This window comes from Mesoplodon densirostris, chromosome 9 (genome assembly GCF_025265405.1).
Source record: "Mesoplodon densirostris isolate mMesDen1 chromosome 9, mMesDen1 primary haplotype, whole genome shotgun sequence".
Lineage (NCBI taxonomy): Eukaryota > Metazoa > Chordata > Mammalia > Artiodactyla > Ziphiidae > Mesoplodon > Mesoplodon densirostris.
The window spans coordinates 80,700,610-80,722,031 of NC_082669.1; the positions used below are offsets into that span (position 1 = coordinate 80,700,610).

Below are 21,422 nucleotides of genomic sequence, written 5' to 3' on the forward strand. Positions count from 1 at the left end.
ATCTGCATGATCCATGTACTGAGCACCTACCAAAGGAATTTAATTGGTAGAACAGATTTACACCTTCACAGAATACATATTTCCTGACTCTCCTATGCTGATGTTTTAGATATAAAATATATTTTGTTTTCTTTATTAAACCTTGAGAAGATGTCTCTTGTTGGTCATTTCATAGCAGGGGAAGTACATATTCCTAAAGACACAACTGAGCTTCCCTTTAGCCACTGTTAGTTATTTAGGTAATTAAGAAGCAGGCATTTTTAATTTTGAGAAGGCTTAAATAAGTTTTGATGGTGTATGTATGTGCTTAATATATTATTTCATAGCAATTTAAAAGTGAAAAATTTTAAAGATGCATTCAGTATTTAAACCTTTCTTGAGCCCAGCAAGGACATTATAATATAAATGGACATTGATAGATTCTATGTAAAAAGATAAATTGCATCTAGAGATTACACCGGGTCATCTCACTGATGTAGGCATCAAACGCAATTATGGTTTCTCATTTATAATGAAGAACTGAAAAAGATTCTGATTTCTGAACCCAAGTAGTGAGAAAGTAGGAAACTGGGAGGAAAAGAAGCAAAGACAAAGAAAGGACAACAAGGCCCCTTCTCCCTGCCCTGCCACCCGCCCTGTGCTGGACTGGGCTTTGCACGTGCCAACTCCAGGAGCCCCCCACATCCATTGCTTTGCACGGTGCTGTCATGTCTGATGACACGATCAGGTTCAGGCATTGACTGAGTATTAACTCTCAGCTCCTGCCCCGAAGAGTTTATCAGGAAAGCAAATATATAAACAAATCTGAGTGAGTTCACTGTAACTTAGGGATGTGCTATAGTTGGACACAAAGCAGAGAGTTCTCAACAATCTCCAAGGCTGAGCACCAGGCATGTGTGGCTGGAAAGGGATGCCAGCAGAGGGAGCAGCAGGAGCAAAGCTACAGAGACCTGAGGGCACCTAACACGTTCTGGGCACCAGTGGCAGGTCAGTGTAGCCAGAGCAAGGGACACAAGCAGGAGCCAGATCAGCATGACCTTCTGTGCCCAGCCAAAGCACCCATCCCTTTGTAGGCCACAGCAACCCACAGAGGTGTTTTTAGGCCAGGAAGTGACCTGATGAGATATGACCTCTGCTAACAGAAAGGGCTAACTTCAGTGCAACAGGGCAAACCAAGGGATGCCAAATGTGCAGGTGGGAGTGAAACAGGACATGGAAGGCTTCCTCCAGCACTTTCTACAGGCTAGCTTGCTGGCACAGATTATTTTACTTATTCCTCCAACAGCCCTTTGAGGAGGTGCTATCATTTTCAGTTATATTCATCTGGCAGATAAGGAAATTCAGACCTGACCATTTGCTCAGGATTTCATAGATAGGAAATGGTACACTCAGAATTTGAACCCAGACAATTAGACCCCAGGACCAGGGTTCTTAACCACTGTGCTCCAGTGCCTCTCTGTAATAGGTCATGATCCAAGCAGACAGTGGTATCTCCATAGTGAGGAAAGACATGACTGTGTTCTCAGAGTGGCTGAGCAGCATTTGGCAGGGGAATTCCAGACATGGTCTGCTTTGGGAGTGACAGGCCTACAGTTCTAAGGTCAGACTTTAAATCCTGGTAGGTGAGTTGGGAAAGGAGGAGGAAGGACCAACGTAAAGACCAAGATAAAACCCCACACACCTCAAGAAATATGCAAGCTGCCAACAAGGCAGGGAGGGTCAAATCCCAAAGACAAAAGTGGGGTACAAAGTGGGGATGTGTCCCAGTGATTAGAAGTGGAACACACACTCAGGACCAGACAAGCTGCAATGCTGGCTTGTGCTGAATTACCTGAGTCTTTAAAGCACGCTGACTGCCCAGGTTGGCCACAGCTCCTGGGCTGCAGCCGATCCTGCCTGGATGTGCAGGGAGGGCTAGGTGGGAGAAAATGAAGCAGGTCCTGACAGGCACTTTGCATCTAATAGCTTCATTTAAGATTCTCAATTTGCCTGTTCAGTTTCTACAGATATTCGTGCCATTACAGCAATACATTGTAAAAATAGGAAACAACTGAGAAAAATCCTAGTTTTATGCTAGTGGGAGAAATGCCTATTTAATCCTGAAAGTAGTTTCTATGAGACTTCCTCCCTAATAACTACACATTTGTTCTCAAAAACAAATACCAGAAGTAAGGAACAGTGCATTTTTACAACGTACCATTAATCTCTCAGAAGAACAATTAAAATGTTCCATCAATCATGGCTCACTGTTTTTTTTCTATATTAGTAATAATAATATATAGCTGGAAGTGGGCATACCAAAACGTGTCAAGGAAATGCAACTGCATTCATTGGATTTCATTGCCAGTTATTTTGGTTAGGTCAACAGAGCCCTCTTTCTCACTTGTTCTTAAGTGTCAGGCTTTTTAGTAGGGAGAGAAATTGTTTGTCTAAAATGGTTAATAACCACCAGTTCACCAAGATATTTTGGGTAAGCCTATTATTCTAGTTATAAAGGTAGGAATGAGAGTCATTCTCAGATGGGTGCTCCCTAGAAAGGCCATTCAGCAAATATTTAGGAAGCACTTACTCTGCACCATGCATGGAGCCTGCCATGCATCCTTGTGCACCAGAGCCTGCCTGACAGAACCACAGCCATCCACCAAGGCTCGCCTCAGATATCTGGGCCTCTGTCAGCCTTCCCTGACTGCCCTCATCAGAACTGGTTATCTCTTTTCTTGGCTCCCACCACATTCTGTTTTTGTTTCTATTTTAGCATGTATCAAAGCCCTCTAAGCATTCTGCTTCTCTATCCCCATGCCTCTCTCCCCCCTCTTCTCTTCCCACATCATGTGTAAGTCCTTCAGGACAGAACAGTGGCCCCTGGTGGCCCCAGGACTGTGGCTGCCCAGTGCCTACCCAGGGCCCCACACCGAGTCTGCTGTCAGAAAATGGATACCAACATCATCAAAAAATCTACAAACAATAAATTCTGGAGAGGGTGTGGAGAAAAGGGAACCCTCCTGCACTGTTGGTGGGAATGTAAATTGATACAGCCACTATGGAGAACAGTATTATGGAGGTTCCTTAAAAAAATAAAAATAGAACTACCATACAACCCAGCAATCCCACTACTGGGCATATGCCCAGAGAAAACCATAATTCAAAAAGAGTCATGTACCACAATGTTCATTGCAGCTCTATTTACAATAGCCAGGACATGGAAGCAACCTAAGTGCCCATCGACAGATGAATTGATAAAGAAGATGTGGCACATATATACAATGGAGTATTGCTCAGCCATAAAAAGAAACAAAATTGAGTTATTTGTAGTGAGGTGGATGGACCTAGAGTCTGTCATACACAGCAAAGTCAGTCAGAAAGAGAAAAACAAATACCGTATGCTAACACATATATATGGAATCTAAAAAAAAAAAAAAAAGGCCATGAAGAACCTAGGGGCAAGACGGGAATAAAGACGCAGACCTACTAGAGAATGGACTTGAGGACACAGGGAGGGGGAAGGGTAAGCTGGGACAAAGTGAGAGAGTGGTAGTGTATATATGGACATATATACACTACAAAATATAAAATAGATAGCTAGTGGGAAGCAGTCGCATAGCACAGGGAGATCAGCTTGGTGCTTTGTGACCAGCTAGAAGGGTGGGATAGGGAGGGTGGGAGACGCAAGAGGGAGGAGATATGGGGATATATGTATATGTATAACTGATTCACTTTGTTATAAAGCAGAAACTAACACACCATTGTAAAGCAATTATACTCCCATAAAAATGTTAAAAAAAAAAACCAACTTCGTGTCTAGAGGAAAAGTGGACATGCAAAAAGACCAATTAAATAAAAATATGCATGTACTTTAGTAAAAAAAAAAAAAAGAAGAAGAAAGAAAGAAAATGGATGCCAAACTGAATCTGCTGAAAAGAATCTGAAATTTCTTTTTTAAGTAATTGAATGTCTTCAGTGAGCTAAAAGACAGTAGGATTATGTCATTGAGTGCATTCCTTTGCTCCTTTTCTCTGCAGCGGCCACATTTAAAGCCTTGTAAGGAAAAACATATCCAAATAATTAAGAAAGAAATCCAAAAACATTCACTCTATTTACTAAGGTAAAGAGACAACTTGCTCTAATATGTATATAAATTTATTATTTAGAATTTTTTAATCTCCAGTTTGAAGAGGACACAGATACATCTCTCCTGAGCCTTCCAATAAGCAGGCTGAGGCACCTGGATGACTTCCCAGGGCCTGCAGAATAAGGCTAATCTCCTAAGTATCTGGCAGGCAGGGCAGGCAGATTCCTAGAATACCAAGAGATGCCATTGCTGCTGCTTGGCACTGCCCCCTGGGGCCAGAAGTATGAAGGCTGAGAGTTGGGTCTCAGGCCACATGAGAGCTCCCCTGCCAAGAGAGGGGTAGAAGGACTCCCTGTCTGAATCCCCATACACCTTTGCACAAATGCAAACATCAGAGGAATGACTAGGTCTGGAGACAGTCCTGACGAAAAATCTAAAACCTTTCTCAAAGCCTAAAGGAGACAACAGCTTTGAGAAACCCAAGCCTCTTCTTCCTTCTCTTTCGCTTTATTACTTCTAGATATTAAGTACACAGAGATATGAGATTTTACTAGCGGGGATGTGGTATTCACTATTTCAACAGCATAGAAGTTTCTTTGTACCTCATAGGTGGTCTGTCAGAGATCTCAGAAGAAAAAAAAACAAAAAACAAGCAAAACACTTAAATGTTTCTAGAAGGGGTCAGACATCATTTGTTTCATTATTGATGTCTGGGCCAAGTGAAATGAATGTTAGCTCCTTTTCCAGATATGCTTCTTTCTATCATTTCCTGTGATAGGAGGTTGATTTACTCTAATAAGGATAAGAGTAAGATGTGTCAATTTGACCCCAAATAGTTTTCTCATCAATAAGCTAAGTATAGGAAATCAGGGTCATTATTCAGTTAAGCATAGGTAGGACTAGAAAGTTGCCATTAAAAAAGGGTGATGATGTGTAATGTGAATTTTAGGTGTGACTGATATCTAATATACAGCCAAGATCACAGTCCTAGCACATTTAATACTTTATCAATGACTGGAATGAACAAGTTAAAGAGGACTCTCAACTTACAAATGACACCAATTACAATGACCTTATTAACATATATAAAAAAATAACATCAAAGTGATTTTTGGCAAATTACAAATAGTCCATAAAAATAAGATAAAAACCAATACAAAGTAAGATAATGTTAAAAGACTAGGAATAAAACATATAGCTATTAAGTGGGAAAGAAATAGGTAAATATATGAAAAATAAGAAAATATCAGGAGAGGGTTGTCATTTCTGTGGGAGCTTGTGATGTGGAAAATCAAGATGCTTGGTAAACACAATGGATATAGAAACCCCTTGTAATAATTCCACAGCCCCTAAGGGACCAAGATCTCCTGGGTGAGAATCACTATTGTAAACACACCCTTAAATGAATCCATCATGCTCCATACCCCTTGAGCAATAGGGGACCAAAACTAAGTCTATCAATTGTTTCTGAACATTAAACATCTCAATAATTTAATGATATTTTAAAGGAAGCACAATGAATGGAATCAAAAGGAGAATGTAATCCAAAAAAAAAATGTCACAGACAAGATTCTCTACTTTATTTGCTATTGGTCAGACTTATTAAATATAGGATCTGTTTTGATCTTATGAGGGAGGTAGAGATGCTGGAAAGATCCTAGGAAAGAGCAAAAGGAAGGAGATAAGAGATGAAGAGAAACACCCAGGTAGGGCTGGGGAGGGACTGTTTTGTCTGGCAGTTTGTTAGAAGAGTTGAAAGTAAACATAAAATGACAACTGCCTTTAGTTACTGCTAGGTTCTTATGAGACTTAACAAGGAAAATAGTGCTCAGACACAATCATCATTCAGGACAAGGAAAAAGGAGGAAGGGGTTAGTTTAAAAAAAAAGAAAAGTTAGGTTACATGGGAGAAGAAATTCCAAGTAATGAGAGCGGTTAATCCCAGGAATGTGTCACAAGAGGTTGTTTTGTAAGAGTAGTGTGTTAAATTACTTACTTGTTTATGTAGCTTCTCAAATCCTTCTACCTCTACAGTTACAATTTGGTGTATAAGAATACTGACACAGTCTCATAATTAAGCACACGCATATGTATGAACACTTTCCTCTATTCCTGCAGGATACCTGGTTTGTTTGGGGGCAAAGAGGAGTTGATGTGGCATTGTGTTAACAGTGGTTGAGAATGCAAGTGGTAAACATCTGAAAGTAGAATACTGCAAAATGCATGCATTGTATGTACCAAAAGGTCAGTATGAAACATTATCTTTATGGCAAGCCTGCCCATCCAATCCCTCCTACACATTGCATAGTCACACAATTTTGCAGCTTGTATAAATCCCTATTGTGATTTAAACTCATGAGAGAGTGTGGCTTCTGCAAAGGGTGGCTGTTTTGTGACTTTAGACCAGTGGTCCTTTACCCTAGCTGCAAATCATCTGGGGAACATTTAAAAATACTGTTGTACACGCTCCATCCCTAGAAATTCTGATTGAATTGGTCTAGGATGGGGCCCAGGCCTATGTATTCTTTTTCCTTTGGAAAGCTCCCCAGGTGATGCTAATGTACAGCTGGAATTGAGTCTGGTTTCAACTCGCAGAATTTCTTAATAATAAAACTGTGTATCATGACAAAACTTTCAGGAGTGTAAGGGCTGCAGTGGGGAAATTATTACTTCTCTAGGTCCTCATCGTGCAGAGTCCTTAGAATTTTTATTAGAATATGATATTTATCACTCAAATTCCTATCACAAAAAAAATGCTTTCTGGAACTCTGCTATAGCAACTACATAAGATAGACTTTGTATGTGGGATAAATCTCATGTCACTTATGTAATTCAGTCCTGGTGTTTTTCCCTTTCCTTTGCTCATTCTTTCTATTCTCCCCAAGAGGAAGATCAGCAGGTTAGAGTGTCAGAACGTCATCCCTATGCCTCTTTTTCACTTGGGTTCATGGTTCAGGCATACTAGGAATGGAGCTGACAATATGCACTGGTTTTTCTCCTAATGGTGCGGAGGCCACAGGAAGCTTCACTGGACCTAGGGATGGCAGGTGTCCCACACTTCTCCAGGGCCTGGCACAGAGAAGAGAGAAGTCACTGAGAAGTGCTTTACTGATGCCAATCACTCCTCAGAGCAGATGGGGAAACAGCCTCAGATGAAACCTGAATTCCAGATCTCTCTTGGACACTGACCTCAAGTGTTACCTTGGGCCTTGGAAAAGTCACTTGGTCCCTTTGGACAGCAGTTTATTCATCTAACAATCAATAAGTTGAACTAGAAGATCGCTAAGTCACTTTTATTTCTAAAATTCTGTGATTCCAGTTAACCAGTATTCATAAAAGTGTGGAATGCTGTAAACGTGTGTAAAAGTCCATGCAGAGATAACGGTGGAGGACCCCCTCATCAATACTATTTTTATTACCTTCTTCCTAGATTTTACCAATTGCCATTCTTACTCTTAATATTAAGGCTGTGGGACTTAACTAAATCATCTTTGAAATACTGAGCTATCAACAGATGGCATGCTGAATGCAAATATACTGCAAATAAATATTTGGTCCTGAAGAAGATCAAGAGCTGGAGTTCATTTCCCCTTCTCATTTGGGCTCAGAGCTCTGTGGTCTTTCCTTTTACCGCCCTTGCCTCCAAACTGGCTGTTTGTGTTCAAAGATGGATCAGAAAATCAGTTCCAAAGTTGGTTACAAACTTTCAGTAATTTTTGTTGTTTTTTTTTTGTAACCAGCCAATTTCTCTTAGTTCATATAACAAAGAAGTGCATAATTATTTGCAACTTTAGTTAGAGCAATGGTCTTAAAAAGGTCTAGCTAAATAGAAAATGCTCAGACTTTCTGAGTGCTGACAGTTATCAAATTCACCTAGTTCATATGGCCACATTTCGGAAGTTCTTTTAACAGCCCATCTGTGAGCAGTAGGATCAGATGACTAAGAACTACAGGACAGAAGCACTATTACTTTGAATCGTATTTTCTCATTACCCAGCTATAAAGAGTGTTTCTCTCTGACCTATATAAAGTTCAGAATTTAGGACCCTATGTGATTTTAATCCCATCATTTAGCACCCCAGCTGTATGAATCTGAAAGTAAAAATGAAGTTGTTTGAATTCCAGACCCCCTGAACATTCATTCTCAGGGAGCTCATCAGCTCCCTAAGCTAAGCTATAGGTTTAAATCTAAACCTAAATCTGTAGGTATGAACCCAAATTTCATGATAAACAAAAACTGAATAGATCTGTCTTCCCTGACATTACTCACCTTTTGATCATTCTTTTACCAAAATTACTATGACTGGGTTAGAATAATAGAATGCAATCAATAAATGCAATCACTAGCCCCTGGCCAGATAATAACACATTCAGAACTTTCTTTCCTAAAGGAGATTTTATCGTGTTTGTGCTCTTGTAAATAGGAGAAAGAGAGAAATATAACTTAATAAATGGAAGCATTCACTAATTTATTCATTTATATATTCAACAAATATTAATTTAGTATCTACTACATTCCAGGGAGCTTACAGTCTAGTAGCAGAAATAATCTCACACACATACAAAATCTAACCATTAAATAAGTGTGGGCTGTGGGGTAGGCTGGATGAAAAAAATGGTCTGGTCTAAATTCAAGAGGTTAGTGATTTGGGGAGGGGCAAGAAAGTGACTTCCTCTATTACCCTAAAAGTAAGCTTGAGCAGCCAGACGCCATGTCTATTTTATTTGCACTGTCCCCTTTTCAGTGACAACCGTAGCCAGCTCATAGACCCTATCCTGGCTCTGTTTGCTTGGTTCATTTATTCCATCCTCAAAAAGTAGGTATTTCATAACTACTGAATGAAGGAATGAATGAACTCACAAGGCCATAGTACTGTAAACCAAAAGTGCCTGCAATAAATATGCATGCATTCTAGGCTATAAATGTTTCTAAAGTTCAGGTACAGTCTCATCAAATTGTATTCTGATTTTCTAGAGCACCAGTTTGCAACCAGGGATAATTTTTTGCTCCCCCTCCCAGGGGACACTTGGCAATGTCTGGAGACATTTTTAGTTGTCACAATTTAGGAGGTGCTACAGGCATCTGGTGGGTAGAGGACAGAGATGTTGAGAATCACCCTACAGTTCCCAGGACAGCACCCTCACCCTAACAACAAGGAATTATCTGGCCCAAAATGCCAACAGTGCCCAGATGGAGTAACCCTGTGGTAGAGCTTGGGAGCTGTGTCTTGGGAGCCACATAATGGGCTGTGATTATCCTTGCTTAGACCTTACAAGGACCCTAGTGTAAATCCTTTTCCTCACTAGCCAAGCAATGTTCAAACCTACAGAGATTTATTTCATTAATTTTCCATTTGTTTAATAAACAGACTTAAAGCACTGGAGGGAAAAATATTCAAGCAGTGAGGTAAGACGAAAACTATTAGTAACACTAGTTTGACTTAAGTGAATGGTAGGAAACAACCTCTGCCATCAGGAAGTGAGTTGTAGAAACTGAAAAAAAGTTAAGAGTGTTTAAAAAGCTCTGGTTCAAACAAATGTCTATGTGAACCAATGGGTAGCTTGAAAACAGTGAAGACATTTCCGTCTCTTATGTCTTTGATAGAATGGAAAGAGCTTTTATTTTCTTTAGTGCAGTGATCATTCATATTTTTCCCATGACATGCCCAGAAGTTTAAAGAATAACAAACTCCCAAGTGTAAACACAGAATTTTGTGAGAAAGTGAGCCCTCTGGATGAATCCTTATCACTGTATGTTTGGATAAAATAAGACTTCCATGCATTAAACAATACAGGACTTTCTATTTGAGAAGTAAGCTTCCAACACTTTGAAGGGCTGCAGTTATTTCTCCTCAAGGATGACAAACATAAGCGCCCCCAAGGTATGGCTCCTCCCTGTTCAAGTTCAATGCTCTAGTCTCAGTGCTCCTATCACTGGCCCTTGCTTGGCCTATTTTTACAATGTGCACTGTTCCATGTCATTTGTTTGGTAACACTCAACATCAACAACTGCCACCAAATCAATACCAGAAGGCTGAAGATTTTAAAAAAAGGAATCAAAAGATATGTAGCCTGCTTTGTACCAAGCCACCTGAAACTAGGTGCTTTTTGTAATAATGAAAATGTGAGGCCACGTGGACAGGAGAGATAGTTCCAGATTCCTGAAGAAGGCTCACGGCCAATTGGTCTCAGGTACACCAAATGTGGTTTTAGGTTCATGACTGGGATACCCAGAAGAAAGAGTGCACAGCATACTCAAGGAGGTATGAAAATGCTCTGGAACCCCCAAATCATCTCATCATCAAGGACAGTTTTTAGCAATTTCAAAAGGATGTATATTCGTTTCCAAGGGATGCCTTAAAAAGTATCACAAACTAGGTGGCTTAAAGCAATAGAAATTCACAGTCTCATGGTTCTGGAGTCTGGATGTCCAAAATCAAAACGTCAGCAGGCCCATGCTCCCTCTGAGACCTGAAGGGGAATCCATCCTTGTCTCTCCCTAGCTTCTGGTTTTCTGGCAATCTTTGGCATTCCTTGGCTTACAGCTGCATAACTCAAATCAATCATATGGCCTTCTCCTTGCGTCTTCACATTACCATCTACTTATAAGGATGCCAGCCATCTCAGATGGGGAGCCCCCTTCTACACCAGGGTGACCTCATCCTAATTATATCTACAAGACCCTGTCTCCAAATAAGGTCACATTCTGAGGTACTGGGGATTAGGACTTCATTGTATCTTTTTGAGAGGAACACAATTTTGAGAGGAACACAGTTTACATAACAGGATGTAAACTAGGAGTGTATATTTTTGTTATCAGAGCAGGGAAATTTAACTTAAATTTTCAAAGTGTAATACAAACCCAAGGATCATTTATTCTCCCTCCTAAGAAGAGCAAAAGATGGAGAAACCTGGTGGTTGCCTTCAGGTGAAAGGCAAAAGGAAAGGAAGAATAAGGCAAAAAGGAATTAATCTAAAGCAAAGAGAGTCTTGTCTGCTTGGTGTTGCTGCCACTTTCAGACACATCCAGTCAGTCAGCTGGAGCATCTTCTCCCCCGGGGCATGTATGCCTCATGTTTACAATAAACTCCAGAAGGCTAACCGCACATGCAAGAGATGAGCTAATCCTTCTTATTTGCTTAATGGCAGAATGCAAAATAAGCACCCATCTGCACAAAATGATTTCAGGAATGCCAAGAGGTTCTCCTGTTCCAAGATAGCTCCTCCATCCTCCCAACACTGCTACTGAAATCCCTGACACTTCCCCACTTCTCCTGGTTTGGGTGCCTGGGCCAGAAGCTCCTGATGTAGTATTGACCATTGCCCCTGGCACTGTCCCAAATATTTTGCATAAGTTAAGTCATTTAATACACAGAATAATCTTATGAAGTATGTACCATTATACCCACAATTTACAGATAAGAAACTAAGGCACAGGGAGTTTTAGTAGCTTAGCAAAGCTGAGATTCAAAGCAGCCCTCATGCTATCAATCAGGGTACCATATTGCCTTTCAACAGTAGAGAGCAACACAGCAACTAACTTAATATCATGCCCACTCAGATCTGAGTGTTAGGTTTTTCAGATCCTCTCACCTAGCAGAGAGCTAAGACAGCCTAAGACAGTTTTTTTTTTTTTTTTCTCAAAGTGTCTTACCTATAACCACTTGCATCAAAATGAGGGAGGAGGTACAGACACCAGGACCCTACTCTCAGACACAACTGATTCAGAATCTCAGTGCCCAGAAATCTGCATTTTAACAAAGAAATGAGTGGACTAATGTTTGAGAACCACTGGCCCTACAGGAATGGAATAGGGAAAGGTACAATGTTATGGTAAACCAGAAAAAGCCACAGAGAGGTGACAAGGCAATGGGGACCCTCGTAACCAATGGTCAATGACTCACGGGGTCCTGACCAGAGAAGAGCTTGGTTGCTGGAGAGTGAGGGTAATGCTGAGCATGGAGGTTTGACAGCAGAAGGAGGCCAGCCACATCCTCTGGCTTGGATTCACATGCCCTGTCCTGGTAGAAATGGTTATGCTGAGTCAGGGCAGCATTTTCTGTTAGTTTGGATGGGAAGCATGGTTGCAGGCCAGGGAGAGCAACCAGAGCATGTGGATTCAGAAATTCCTATGTGACTCTGATTGAGTAGGGCTTCATAAACAGAATAAGGACTGGTGTGGGGTTAAAGAGAGTTGTGTGATGGAGGATCCAAGAGACCTAAGTCCTGCGTTTGGTTCAGTCACTGATTACAACCTCCCTGAGACTCAGGTTCCTGGTCTGTAAAATGGGGGAAATAACACCTGCTTTGAAGGTCCTCACATACAGGATGTGATGAACCAATTGAGGCATATAGTACTCTATAATGTATGTCACTGCTTTTCCAAAACCTCTGTACAACTCTCCTGCCTCAGAATATATCTGCCACACTCATGCCCTAAGTCCATTAATGACACAATAAAGGACAGTTGGAGATGATGCTCTGCCTTGCTCTGTGCATCCCCCTATAACCCTTGCCAGGAAAAAGAACATAGTCACCTAAATTCATTCTAAAGTACAAATTACAATGTAGGCCTCCTGCACTGGGGAAACACACACACACACACACACACACACACACACACACAGAGGAAAACATGAGGGAAAGTGGAGACTAGAGACACCAAAGAACAAATTCACTCTCCTCACTCTATCTCTTCCCCACTGGTGTGCTCTACTGATCCCCCGAAGAGCTGGGCTGCTACTTCTGCTTCTACCCCTGCTTCCCCTCCTCAACATACTCCAGTGCGTGCCCCCTGCTTTGGGGCCAGGTCTACACAATTGTAGTTATTCAGATCATTGAGGCAAAACCCAACCAAGCAAAAACATGCTTTAATCAATATTTTCTAAATCATTCTTCCTTAAAGCTAAAGACTTCTGAGTTTGAATGGCCCCCTCCTCTGTAGGCTTTCCATGCTGTTCAAGTAATTTAAATGGTAACCAACCCTACACTTCATTTTGATCAGGTCGTGGTATTATAGAGCTATGGTGAAAAGAACATCTCTTTTAATAAAATGGGATACCAAAAATATCAATAAATAAAAGTGCACTTGTGAAATCGGAAAAGAATTCATAGTAGTTAATATGATAGTTAATGTATGCCTACATTCTTTCAATGGACATTTATAGCTCCTTTAAAATACTATACATATTGAAGGAATATTTGCTAATTAATGTGTGCATAGTACTACTAGGAATTGTGGAGGATACCAAGATGGGTACAACAGATACAGACCTGCCCTAGGTCCTGGTTTGGTCCATTCATTTATTAGTTAAGTGACCTTTCCTTATTCTTGTTATGAAGATAACCTAGAACTTCACAAGTTTGTGAAGAGAAGCAGATGAGTGAAATAGGACACCATATGTATAAAATATCATTATTCTGTGGTCTCTGTAATGTCTGAGAAGCAACAACAGGGAGGTCAATCCAAAGAGAGACACTCAAGGGTCCCAGCTAGAGGCCCAGGCCAGGGACTGCAGGTCCCCTCTGCACCCCTCTTTCTACACCCAGCCCTCTTCTGTCACTCAGAGGTAGGTATATACCCACCTTTCTGTCCTCTTCCAGCTTGAAACCCTGGTTAGTAATGCAGCCCTCTCCCTTCAGGCAATCCTGTGCTCTCCCACAAGGTGAAGTTGCCTAGCACCTGCCAGCCCAAAGCAGCCCAAGAACACTTCAATGTTCCCACCCCAGGTTTACATTTTTCCTAGGACTGTGTGTGGATCCTCTGGAAATCCAAGCAATCACGAGCATTAAGGATACAGTCCAGGCCTCCTCTTTTCAGTCTGGGCTGCAAGAACACTGCAGCTTTTTTCCTGCAGTGGTGCTAGTTCAGCCCAGTAAACAAATGGGTATTTTGCCCTTGCCCCTGAGAAAACACATAGGCATTAGAGCAAAGTTCCTGTGTTCTGGTAACATTTAATTGTGTTAGTTCTCAGCCCTCTCTACACCCACACACTCATGGACAACATTTATTCCACTGATTTCAAAGGCTGTTCAACATGTTGGAAATATGTGAGAGAACACTGAGGGGAATTTGAAATTAGTCTCAACCCTCCTTCTGTATGTGTGGGTTTGGTTCATGTGTTAGGATTTTAGATTTGATTTTTAAAACATGCATTTGTTTATACTGGGTTTAGAGTCATGAAAAATAAATCAGGGTTTCTATTGCCAGTTTTTGTGTTTTTCATAATAAATAGTAGTCATTCATCCTTGTCCAATAATAAATATTTATAGGTTTAAATTAGGAAAAGCTTTTCAAGAGAATTTCCATTCATTCATTATCCATCAACTTCCAGATGCCAGCCAGCACGTGAGGAGTTTCCAGAAAGAAGCAGGAAGCAGACTAGGGCTTCCAGGCATGGAGGGGAAAGAGTATCAGCAACAAAAAGTTGTCACTAAATCCAAATGGATGTGTCAATCGCTAGTTCAGTCTTTTTCATAAGATTCCCCAGGCCCCAACCCAGAGAGTGTGATCTGAGTCTGAAATGGGCTTGAGCATCTGCATTTTAACAAGCATCCTCCCTCCAGTTGATTCTTTTGCAACCCCTGTGCTGGTGCATTCAAGACATTATATTCAGAAGTCAAGATTCAGTGATGCGTCTTCTAGGTGGAGCTGGCTCTTAGTCTTTGGTGCATATCTGGGTAGAAAGCCAAGCACTTTATGGATATGCGCTGATAACACTATCAATTGCCTAAAACTTTTCTAATATTCAGTTTGATATGAATTGTAGAAAGTTGAAAATGCTGCATTTCCTTCTCATATATTTCTAGACTTTGCTCCAGGACCAAATTCCAGGATATTTATGTACATTCATTATATACATTTTTCTATAAGCTTAAAAATTAAATTATCTAACAGAAAAAGAGCAATGTAATAGAAAATAAAACATGATCATCAAAATAAAGATGGTTTGTTTTAGTCATCTCTAGCTGCATAACCAATGACCCCCAAATTTAGTAGCTTAGAACAACAAATATTTACCATCTAACAGTGTGTCAGAAATCCAAGTGTGACTTAGCTGAGTAGTTCTGGTTCAGGGCCTCTCACAGGCTGCAGTCCAGGTGTCAGGGCTGGAGTCATCTCAAAGCCCGACTAGGAGAAGACCCATTTCCAAGCTCACTCGCATGGCCAATGGTAGGATTCAGTTCCTCCCAGGCTGCTGGATTGAGGACTCAGTTTTTTAGTGGCTGTTGGCTAGAGTTCTCCCTCAGTTAACTTCCACACAGACCTCTCCATAGGGCCGCTTACAACATGGCAGCTGGCTTCCAGCAGAGCAAGCAAGCAAGAGAGCAAGAAAGGAAGCAAGATGATGCCATGGTCTTTTGTAACCTAATCTTGGAAGTGACCACCCCATCACTTTTGCCACATTTTACTATTTAGAAGCAAATCAAAGCATGAATTACACATGCTTTTTTTTTACACATTACACATGTTACACAAAGCATGAATACCAAGAAGTGGGGGAGGAGGGATCACTGGGAGTCATCTTAGATGCTATCACAGAATACATGAATTTGCTTTTTCATAGTCAATTTATCATCCTACTTACACTTTGCTAAAACTAAATGTTAATGTAAAACAAACTCTTCTGATACAGGTTAAGGAGTACATTCTGGGGGTAGAGTCTAGTAGTGTTGAAAAGATATTTTGAGGTTATTAATTGAAGCCAGGTTTCTAGATGAGGAGCTGTACACCTACTATGCCAACCAACAGGAAAGAGTGTTAGTTACTATATCACTTAAGAATGCTCTCTGCTATAGGTAATAGAAAATCTGAAGAGCTGTGGCTTAAAAATAAGAGCATAAGGAGAAGTCTAGAGGCAGACAGCTACTGGCATTGTTTCAGTAGTTTGGTAATAGCAAAAGCAGCATCTTCTATTCTCTTGGTCTTTTAATTATACATGTCACCTCATGGTCACAAGATGACTTCTCTACACTAAGGCAACACATCATTTTCTAAGTAGGATGAAAGGGGCAAAGGGCCACACCATATGCCTCTGTTTCTTTTCATAAGGAAGATAAAGCTTTCCTGGAAGTCTTGCCCAGCAGACTTCTACTTAGATCTCATTGGCCAGAATTGGGTCACATGTCTGCTCTAAACTGACCACTCACCAAGGAGACTAAGATTACCCTGGCAAGTCTAAACCAACTATAACTTAACTCTGAGATAAAAGAATTACTTCCAAGACCTGAATAAACTAAGATTCACTTGGCAGAGAAGTGGGACTGTGGATTTAGAGCAGGCAACACACGTCTTCTGTAAACATCTTGTTTGTTATTATTTATGTGCTCCATATATCCAATACAATCACAATTTTGTGATTTTTTCACAGTTTTCACAAAAGTCTAAAAAGATATTTTCCCACAGAAACAGAAAAGGCAAGCATCATTGCTTATTAAATCTCAAATATACTTAAAGTTTCCTTCTTGAAAATTCCTTATTCATAAATAAAATGTCCAAATTTTGAGACAAAAAATGACCCCATGGTTTTTTAATCCTGTGTACATATAAAATGTTTTTTAAATATTTCCATTGCATACATTTAACAAGATGAAATATTCTGAGACTTACTGTATTAGCCAGCTATTATTAAAACACAATGAGACAGATTGCTTTTCTTGAACATCTGCTGATAGATTTTTGTTAAGTTATGTTTCCAAAATTATAGCATCATAAGTCAATGTTGCACAAAAGTATTTAATGTCATTTATAAAAATCTAGTTATATAAACTGTTGACTCCTTATAAAGCATCTATTAAGACACAGAAATATCACTGAAGCATATTTATGCCTTTGATCTTGCGGTCTGCATAATGATTCGGGCCAGAGGCGCAACTTGTTCCATAGACTACAGAACAGAAAATCAGTTCTTGGAGAAGCTGCTCAGCCTCATCTGAGGCATCCCATTCTAAGAAACTAAATGGCACCTGCATGTCTTGGTTTTTGTGTTTGTTTAAAAGCAAATCTCTAACTGCTGTTCTGCTCCAAATCTAGGTGAGTAGATAAAGTTCTGCTCTGAGCAAGACCTGCCCTCCTATAGAGGGATAAGAGGAGTATGTCCCTGAGGGAATGGGACACCAGAGTGACAGCTTTGATAAGGGATAAATCAAACCGATGATGCATGTGAACGATGAGTACACTGGGGATTGTCAGAAACAGGCATCGTCATTCATTCAATGATGTTCAAATTCACATACAAGCCTAGCTGCTTTTTACATTGACCACGGAATGTAGCATCCAGATGATTGAGGGTGTGTGGTGACAGCAGACAGCTGTGGAAGAGCCTAGGAGAGTTTCTAAGTCTGAATTCCAATCCTGTGCCTGCCATTAAGTGGGAAATTATTCTTGATCCAGTCATCTGACAGCTTTGCCCATCGATTTCTCTATCTCAAATGGGACTCCTTTTCTTTAAGGATCCCTTCAGCTTTAAATACCTATGAATCTGCTAAAGCAACTATGCTTTGATTGATGGAATTGTGAACTACCTTTAGATGGAATGACTGATTACTAACAGAACTTTGTTGGGTTCAGTGCATTATGAATACATATCAAAATGCACAATGAGGATATTTTTCAAAATATTCCCTCCAGTTTTCTTCACCCTAGATAAATGTACAGAAATGTCTGTATTAGTGTTGAGAAAAGGACATTTCTCCTAACCTCACACAGAGATACATTTCAAGTCTATGTCTTAGAAGACAGTGAGAGACTTACAGGAGACCTAGAGATACACGAATAGGGTAGGCAGAGAAGGGACCTGGGGAGAGAGATGTAAGTTCCTAGGGAAATTGTGTGAAGGGCAGGGCTGGACCTAGGCCTGGGAATCAGGAAGTTACAGTTCTAATTTCAGCCTTTCCACTGATTCACTTGGGACCTTGAGAATGTCTGGCCCATTTAAATCGTGCCTCAGTTTCCTTATCTGCCAATTAGAGAGAGTCCTTAGCTAGGTGCCCAGAATTGTGAGAACATAATGTTCAGGGCCATGGAAATTCAATCAGTACCAAAAATGCAAAACATCCTAGTTACTAGATGTCCTAACTTAAAATGGAAACATTAACAAGAGTAATTCCTTTAATAATCAAAATGTGAATGTTTTAGAAAGCATATCTATATGGGTGAAACTTAAGCAAATAAGGCTACTGGAAGAGCTTATAGTCCTAGGGATACATAAGCAAAAAAAGGTCAAACTTGGAGTAGAACAAGTTCCAGTTTTGCCACTTATCATCCTTGTGACCTTGGGTAATTTCTTAACCTCCCACAGTAGCCCCATATGTAAAATGAGAATAAGAGCATGCATCTCAGAGGGTTGTGGTAAAGATGATTACAGATGGAAGTTAGTTCTTTTGAAGCATTGATGAGGTTTGAATTCACAGCCACCATATACTTTGCAGCTGATAGTTTCTCTTATTGCAATTAAAAAGCTTAGTCACCCAGAGCAAGTAATTTTTTAATGCCGTTTATTAAGCATTTACTGTATTGCAATGCTCTATCCCCATGCTAAGCACTTTGCATAAATTTTCTCATGTTCTCCTCACAAAAAACCTATTACTATTACTGCTGCAAAAATGGAGGTGGAGAGAAATTAAACATTATTTCTGGCTTCATTGTGTTTCCTTAACCTGCCTTATTTTTTTTCTCAGCTGCATCTAATTGGCTCTACTTTTAATATTATTTTAAGCCACTTAAAGTTTTTAAGACTAAAGCCGCAATTAACTGAATATATTTATATAACATGTTAGTTTTGTCATGTTGCTGTCCACCCCTGGAGACCTGCTCTAAATTTACTTGGATATTTGAGGATAAATAAATCATGCTCACTGCAGTTTCTGGAAAGCACTAAAAAAGCACTAAACTTGCTTTGAAATAAAGCAAGTTAAAATAAAGCTTAAGAATTTCCAAAATGTTCATCGAAAAAAGCATTTATATTTATGTTTAGAAAAATTAACTTATCATTGAGAAATCTTACACACATGCATATGTTCATAGATCTTCACTAAGGACCAATTGTGTATAATATGTGTATGACCTCATCATAACACGGTCCTCAGAGACCACACTGTGGGAATTCTTACAGTTACCAGAGGGTTAAATTCAGTAAACTCTTTTTTGTTAATGTTCCTTTTAATTATGAAATACTATAATTGTCTTAGAGAAAATTTGAGAAATATTTTTTTAAGCAATGTGGTATTGAAGAAAGAGTCGGTATCTTTCAAACCAGATTAGAAATTCAAATCCACCTCTTATTTACCTGGACAACTTATTAAACCTTACATTTTTCTATGAAATGGGAATAATAAATTACAGAGGTGCTGTAAGTTAAATGAGAACAGTGTTTGATCATGATAGCCGATCAACAAATGTTAGTAACTATCCATTCCCTTGGAAAAGAATCTCTAGGCAGACATGCTTAAATTCTGTTCTGTAAAGAGATAGGAACCCTCTGTTCCCATAAAGTGCTTACCAGCCTTCTTTGGTAATAGACTATTTTCTAATAAAAAGCAATGGACCCTTTTCTACTGTACACTCAAAATGTATGCACCCACCAGGGCATTCATGGACCAACACTGCCCATTCCTTTGACTCAGATTAAGAACTCCTGCTCTAGTGCATTCATTCTGACTTCACCAAATCCTCTTACAAAATAAGGTCATCTTTAAAAAATAAAATTCTTTGGGTACCTTTCAGTTGAATGAAGGAAAACAGCAGGGCTTTATTTTTAATAGCTCTAGGAAAATGCATTATCTGAGCAAAACGCCACAGTAGACAAGTAAACTGCACAGAAACTTCATTAAAGGACTGATCTGACTTGCCGCATAATTTAGAACAGCCTTTGAAAACACACAAGTAAATGTTTACTTCTGAGTCTAGATCTAAATGAAGAAAGAAAACATTAGAACAACAATAAATTTACTTCATTTAGATAATTGTGGACATACCATTTTTATATATTACATATTCTTAGGACATTGGACAACAGATCAAGAAACAGCATGTTCTAGAAAATAAACCTTAACTATTGGTAAGTATTATGTACTTTTTACGAAAGAGGTTTTATTGTGTTGAATCAAAAGTGGCTCCTTGGCACTGAGAGGCTCCATGGAGTCACCCAAGTCCTAATTCCCTAATCCTGAGATTAGCTGGATTGCTGCTAGCAGTCATCAACTTGTTTGGATTTCAAACTACATTAGATCCCTTCATATAGCTGCCACCACCAAGCAGTTAAGCTGGCTCTGTCCTATTCTTTTGGTGGTAATTTTTTTACCCTATGCTTAAGTTTAGTCTATATAATCCTTCCAGAGGGATAAAAGCTCCTGGGAATTAATTGCTAAAGTGAACACGTACTGTGGGAGAGAATGCTATTTGGGAAAGGGGCCAAGTTTGCATTCTGTCCCCACCATTGCTTTGTGTTTGACTTTAGCAAGTCACCTTCACCTCTCTAAACCTAAGTATCTTCTTTTGTAAAATGACAACCTACCTTCCCAGATTGGTTTGAAACCCCAGATCACATGCAGACAATGCATGTAGAAGCACTTGGTAACTGTTAAGTGCTATGTGACTGCAAACTCATTTGATTACTTCCTAGTGGCCACCAAAAGGGACTAGTACAGGTGTGGACCACTGATGTTTGCATCTGTCCTTATTCAAAACCTTACTGTTAGCTCAATTCAAAAATTAAGTTCTCTCTTAACATTTTCTTAACTGCCTTCCTAATTTTCTTCTTGCTTTTAATGTCACCTCTGCTCTCTCTAGCAGGAAAACCTGAAGCTCAAAGCTCAAAGCTCATCTTAGGCTTTTCTCTCTCCCTATCCTTGAAGTAATTAAGTCCTGTGGATTCTTCCTTTAACATCCTGAAATTCATTATTTTTTCTTTTCTTTTTTCTTTTTCATGGCCTATTCCAGTTTTGGCCCTACCATCTCAAACTTGGGATACAGACTCTCTGCCTTGAGTCTCTTCCTTTATTCTGGGGCTGGACACTGATATCAAATTCATGTTGATAAATGACTGCACTGATTGTGGCTACATACCTCTGCTCCAACATCTTCAATAGACCCCCACTGTATATAAAATAAAATTGAATCTGGCCTCAACCCATCTTTCCAGCCGTGGCCACACAGGTCTATCTGCCTGTGACTGACACTCACTGTATCATCCTTCCTTGTTCCTGGGGCCTTGCTCACTGCATTTTCAAGATCCCTTCTTCCTTCCTTTCCAAATCATACCCCATTTTCCAATCCCTGCTCAAGTCCCACCACCCCATGAAGACTTCTTGAATCCTCAGAGCTCACAATGATCTAATTTCCTGAAGATATTCT

At 39.9% G+C, this 21,422-nt stretch overlaps 1 protein-coding gene across 2 annotated transcripts in view; it reads left to right on the plus strand.

The window, feature by feature from the left end:
- CAV1 (caveolin 1) overlaps positions 1 to 21,422 on the plus strand; it is a 33,612-nt gene that overhangs the window by 9,502 nt on the left and 2,688 nt on the right. The gene's annotated exons all lie outside the window — the stretch shown is intronic.